The following is a 7,030-nucleotide window of genomic DNA, read 5'->3' as shown; positions in this document are numbered from 1 at the left end:
CCACATGCTGTGCAAAACCTTTTCCCTGTAGCTGATATTGTGTGTTGGGAATTGTTGTACTGAACTGTGACAGAATTCCACAACACCTGAAACACCTGAAATGCTGAGGCACACAGGTTCCTGTGCTGGAAGCTGCTGCAGGAGGGATAATAGAGGGATTTCAGTCTGCAGGACCCCTTTGCATGCCTTTGCAGGTGTTCAGGCACAGTTCTGAATTCAAACCAGAAGGAAAGTTTCAGATCGGTTTTCTCAGTTTTACTGTTTAACAGAACTTAAATGTCTCTTAAATGGAAATCATTTAGATAGTGCTAATAAGTCAATGCCATGGGTTTTTTTAGGTTACCTAAGCAGGTGTTTATTGGGTATTTGGCAGCCTTGGGATTGATTATTTGATTGTTTTTTATGGCAGAATTCCCTCTTTGTAGAGACCTCACAGAAGTGAAGGTCTTGGGAACTCAGCTTCCTGTCCCAGACTTTCCCTGTTATACTTCCAGAGTCACATTACACAATTTCCTCCATTATTAACTTGGTGACAGACCTGTCTTTGAGGAAAATATTAAATAATTTTCAGCTCTCTTCCAGTTATTTTTTTATTTTAGTCTTGAAATATGTTGTAATGGATTCCTAGAGATAGTTCTCACCTGATCCACTAGTTTTGCTCATACCAGACCCCCAAACTGGAAGTGTTTGAGCTGTGTTAAAAGCAGACTGTCTGCAGCTGATCACTCTGCTTCTCCCTCCTACCCACCCTGACAGCCTCTTCCAGCATTCATGGAATTATCCAGGATTGATGGGCTGCTCCTTCCGCATTCCTTACAGACTCTCATGGCTGGGTACAGGTGTGAAAAGCGTATGCTAATGTTGCATTCCTTTTGTAACTGCACATGCATCACCCCCTGAACCACCAGGAGGCCTGGAAATGCTGGGATTCAAACTAATCTGGGTACAGCTTTCCTATCTGTTTGGTGGATGTGAGAACCTGTGTGTAACACAGGTGATTTAGGAGCTGCGGTGCCAGAAGGTGAGTGGGGGCAGTGTCCAGGACATAACCGGGAGGTAGGTGTTACTAATGCTGACGTTTTGTGGCTCATCAGGCACATAATGGGATGGTCAGCAGGGTCTGGGTGCAGCCACGAAGTCCCAGGGCTACCCCAGGGATGGAAAAAGAAGTGGTGGTGGAAGAAGTCCTAGCCCAGGGCGCAGAGACCACCACTTGTGCTCCTGGTGTCCTGACAGTGTAGCCCAAGGTGACACATCCCACAGGACGTGGCTGCCCTGTTAGCTGCAGAATGACACTATAAAGGTCACAAACACCAGTGTGCTCTCAGATCACCCTGCTATGGGCAAAATAAATGGATCCTCTAGTGGCCAGCCTTTTTTTTTTTTTTTTTTTTTTTTTTGTAAATGGGGGTGATATTGATTCCTGACCAGGCAAACAGCTTTGCAGTGTAATAAATAAGTGGGAGACTCTCAGAAGTGACATTAAATGAAATGCAGAAGTACCTTCTCATAGATATTTATCGCAAAAATATTGAGAGGACTGAAACAACACAAAAGGAGGAAAAACCTTGTAAATATTGTCAGGTACTGAACTGAAAGTACCATCTAGCAAGCCACGTTAAAAGAACGTATGTTTCTCTTCGATGAGAAATTAAGTAATGTGAATCCTCAGCTAGTGGTTTCTTTGAAATGCCATTAACTTATTAGGTTGAATTTAGGATGAAACTCAAAACCTTCTGCTATTTCTAGCACATAGGTGCTACTAGTCAGAATTATGCTTGGAAATATGAATGAAGGTTATTGCTAAAAACTTGTCTGTGCCCTTTGAGAGGCTTTTCTGCAAGCAGAAGGAAATGGTGACAGCTTCATGCATTAGTTAAAAACTTTTTCTCTCTGTCCAAATGTGTTACATGTTTGATTAATGGATTTTTGGTGAATGATTTCTAAGACTCTTTGCTATGTCTTGTCAAACAGCACACACACAGCATGCTAAACACAGCTTCAGAAATGCATAAACACATAATTAGGTTTTTTGTGCTTTACTTATTGAACATAAGGCAGAAGAGACTGCAAAAATTCTTCATTAGCTAAATTCTGTTTACAATATGTTGTAAGGTATAAAGTGTACAAAATTTTCCATTACTTTTAAAAATAGTAGTTAGAGCAAGGAAATTATTAAAGAGTTTATGTAGAAAAGTGATTTAAAACATAAGTTTCTTTGGTTTATTTTTTGTTTGTCTGTTTTGACTTTTGCTCTTTAGTTTTGCTGGGTTGTTTTTGTTTGCTTGGGATCTTTGGGGATTTTGGGGGGTTGATGCTTCTATTTTGGGTCATCCTCCTCCTAGACTAAAAAATAATAAAGATCAAATATTTTATACTGAGCTTTGAAACGGATGGCAGTGCTGGAACTAAAATTGTTTCTGTGTCAGGTCTGGACTCTTTGTCTGAGAATAGGACTCAGGCTTTTCCTTAGATCCTGGTATTCACCATGGAAGGGAGGAAAGGAGTTTGACAAACAGGTCATTCATCATGACATTGTCTACATTAAATTTGGACTAGTAGTTCTTCATTAGGTTATCTAATTCTGAAGTGGGTTTTTTTACTTGTTTTGCCAGAGTTTTGCTACTTCTGAGAAAAATATATGAACACAGAGAAGATAAAAGATAAAATCTAATATATTTCTTTAATTTGACAAATTAAGCTGGGCTGTGATTATTAAACTTCATCATCAGTCATAAAGTCAAACCACAGAGAATCACAGAAACAGAGTATTAGTGTAGATAACACAAGATGCTACCTGTACATTTTTCTTTCAGACATTCAGTAATTATCATTTTTTAATTTTCTCTATGAACAAAACCCACAAATTTCAACTTCCAACTTTCTCTTTGTGTTTTTTTCTGTTAAATATTATGTTGTTCTTTTCCTTGGGGAAAAAACCCAGCACAAGCCAAACCAAAAGGAAAACAATCTCACTGATAAAGAACATTTTTTAAGATTGTTTTTTTAATGTGGGCTGAAGCAGAGCTTCTTGGATTTCTTATAATCCAAAAAATGGATTTAAATCCATTAAATATTACCAAAATTAAGTACAAGAAGTTGAAGAGAGATTTTAGGTATGCGCAGTCAGGGATATGGAAGCAACCATCAAACTTTGTCTCTTCATCTTTCAGACACACAATTCTGCAAAGATTCACCATGTTTTAGTATGAAAAGCACAGGACACCTCAGTACCTTTGAATTTATGTTTGGAGTTGCCCCTTCTCCTTCCTTTTCCCCTTCTACTCTGAGTTGCACATTTTAACCTCCCATACTCCCATGGATCATATAAACCACTGGAATAGACGGTGTGCAGAATTTTAGTACAGAAATCTGTTTCACACCATTGAACTTAATTAGTTTTATTGTGCCATTTTGGTCCTATTTTGCAGGTTTCCTCTGGATGACAAAGAAATGGATTCCTTGAAGGAAGGTTAAAGATTTTAACTTGATTTATCTTATACTGGGCCTGTGCTTGCCATAAAAGCAAGGAAAGAGAAACAGTAATTACTTCTTATAAAGGATATTGCTTAATCAAAAATATATATCTGGAAAATGTAAGACTGTCCATGCCATATGACAGATTCTGCCTTTGTAACCCTGCATCCCCAAAAAGTCTCAAAAAGGACATAAAAACTTTAAAATCCAGTCCCCACAGCTCAGTACAGACAGAATCCTGAGTCTGTTCAATATGAGGAGAAATAATGGCTTTGTAGAAGAAATTACAAGATTATGGAAGCTTTTTATAGCAATCAATTAATGCAACCTGAGAGCCATTGATAAGAGAAAGAAAAAAAAAAGAACAACCAACTTTTCTTAAACTTATCTGTAGAAAAAAATTATCTACTCTTTCCTATCATTGAATAATTCATCGAGAATCACACAACATTTCTAAAACCTAAAAAAACATAAATAGTTGCATCACTCAGGCTAGAAAACAATTCCCAGGCTTCTAAAAATTCATTGAGCTTAGATAAGGAAATATCTTGTCTTCTCTGACGTCAGTGTCTAATGAGGCATTACTTTTGCTGTATAAGAAAATACAGACAGCAACTGGTTATTTATACATGCAGGAAAAGACACTGATTTCTAGCTGTAGTCCTAGAAATACTGCCAAGCCATCTTTAAAGGGAATAAAATTTGAGGGTGAGGTTTGTTGAAGGATGCACTCTGTACATGGAGGACTTGCTATTAATTAATTTAGTTCCAGGTTAGCAGTAAATGCCTAATTTTGTGAATCAAAGGTGCTAAATTCTGTTCTTATCCAAGCACGTGGAAGAGTTGCTCATTAATTTGATAGTTCAAAAGGCAATTTGGCATTGTTCCTGATATTTGGGAGAGGAGCACTACATGCAGTAGTATTTCTAGTGGTAAACAGAGTGTTTTCTTCCTCCTGCTACCCTATGGAGGAGGACTTTGGAACAACAGATGCTCCTTGTTCTTTGAGGCTGAAGTAGTCTCCATGGAGCAATTTTAAAAGTATTTACTGTTTAGGGTGTTTTCTCCCCTCTAGTTTCTTAAGAACACTTAACTGAGTCACCGGGATAGACATTATAAAAAATTTATGTCTGTATTTTCAGTGACGAAGGCTACAATAGGAAATAATCTAGTGACAAAACACTGTTATTACTTACTTTAAGTGCTTTACAGAAGCACTGTAAGTTGGTTTTCTGCTTCTTATTGAACAGAGAGAAGGTATGGCTGTCTCTTCCAGCTTTAGCTTGCCATTTGTTCCTATTTGGGTGATAATATTTGGATAATTAGAAGTAAATTATTGAAGAAAGTTCTTTTTAGTTAAAAAAAAAAAAAAACCAGAATAAGCCTTCCTCTTTTTTTTCCTATCAGATAATATTTATAAATTAAATATCACAGAGCCCTAGATTGTTTTGTATACCAACACACAGCTTCTGCTATAGATGATCCCTAAGATTCTGTCACCTCGGGTCTTGCAGAAGTTTCCAGTGTAGGGGTGCTGCTCTCCAGACATCCCTGTCCTGCTTTCTGCTTGCAGGAAGCATTTTAATGATGTGGAACAATTTAATTTTATGGCACTTAACGGCCGTTTTATGGCATTTAATGGTGGTGCAATTTAAATTTTAATGATGGGTATGAGGGCATTTTGGTTTTCACTCAGTACTTCCCACTCTGCCCCAACCATCAGGAGACCACTGCAGTTCCCAAACTGAAAGCAGCACTGTACCCTGCCTGGGTATGAGTTGTACATGACCAAGATAATAAAATAATTGCCATTATTTTGGGCTAATGGACACTTCAGAGGGATGAATTTGTTCAAGCTCGATGATACACTGATGTTCTTACTCTCATCTTGGGATCAAAGGGTATCTCTGTAGCAAGGGATAGAATTAAGAGTAAAAGCCATAAAAGCCATAATGTAAGATTTTTTGAAGTGGAAAATCCGATGTGGGCCAGATATGTTTCTTATCATCATTATGACTGCAGAAAAAATTCAGAATCCTCCAACATCCAGTGAATGGCTTTGGAGAACAGTGAGTATATTGTTCGAGGATTTATCTTCCTTTCCATTTCACCCCTTCCTACGCCTGCAGTCATAGAAGGCAACAAACAGATGCTAATTACTTTCCCTGGGAAATGTCAATTAGCCAGCTGAGTGAGTTCATAGCATGTTAAAACACATTAAAAAGAGTAAGAGCTTTTTTTAAAGCAGAATTTTATCAAAATGCTCTCTCATTCCTTTGACACTCAGAACAGAATCCAAACTCTTGATCATCATTATGGATAAATGCAAAGAAAACAATAATCCTGAATATCTAGACTACAGAGTTCATGCTAAATAGCTGACCCAATTCCATGAAAATATATGGAATTCCATAGTTCACTTTGCTTCTTAAGCCAAATATGAAGAGATATTTAAATATAGATACACAGAGACATCTTCCCTTCCCTTCCCTTCCCTTCCCTTCCCTTCCCTTTCCTTCCCTTCCCTTCCCTTCCCTTCCCTTCCCTTCCCTTCCCTTCCCTTCCCTTCCCTTCCCTTCCCTTCCCTCTCACTACTAAGTAGGTAATTGATCATTTTGTATGAAGTGACCAAGCCAGATCTGCCCCTTGCTGGCTGTGTAAACCAATTTGGAATATTATCTTTGTCCCTATCAATGTGATAAGTCAATTTTGTAAACTTTTTGTTGAATTTATGACGTGGGACAACACATGTCCATGGAAAATACCCAAAGACCCAAAAGGATCAGTTGTTAATTGATGCTTATCACCCAAGCTGCCAGACAATTTTAAACAAATTGATTAATCCTTTCCTAAAAATGCTTTATTTTGGTATTGTCAATCTCAGCTGCTGGGGTTCTTTTCCTTAAACCGAACTTTTTAAAAGAAAGTTGTTTATAAAGTAAGTTTAGAACAAATTTAGCTACTTTTGAAGGGTACAGTTTATGTTTTCTTCATCAAATTTCAGTCTTGGGCGGATAAGAGATTGTGCTGACATCCCTGAGGGAAGAGCTATCAATTGCAGAGATATATTTAAAGTAAATTCTTGAATTTGTTGAAAAAAAATTGGATACTACTTGAAGAAAAAAGTGAACAGCTCTTGAATGAAACTGATTTTTGCACATACCCATCCCCATCTCAGTGAAGAGATGAAAAATCTACAAGTCAACATCATCTCTGGAAAACTTAAGCACGGGGGAGACTTAGAGATTGGTGTAATTCAAATTTTAAGTCGACCTAAACATACACAGCTGTGTTAATTTTAATCCAATTTGTCAGAGAGCAGCTGATTTTTTAATATCTGCCAGTAAACACAGAATCAATTACTGAAATGTAATATTGTATTTTTTTTACAGTAGCCTGAAATGAACTTACGCCATCAGGAAAATCCTACTCCTGCTTTTTTTTCCTTTGTAACATGCAGTGGAATATAACTGGCTTTTTAGCAACCTGAAAATGCTAACACACACTATTACTGCCTACTTATTATGTTCCATACTTGGAGGTTTTTTCATTT

Source organism: Corvus hawaiiensis, chromosome Z, assembly GCF_020740725.1.
Source record: "Corvus hawaiiensis isolate bCorHaw1 chromosome Z, bCorHaw1.pri.cur, whole genome shotgun sequence".
NCBI lineage: Eukaryota > Metazoa > Chordata > Aves > Passeriformes > Corvidae > Corvus > Corvus hawaiiensis.
Note: the sequence above shows the minus strand (reverse complement) of the source record.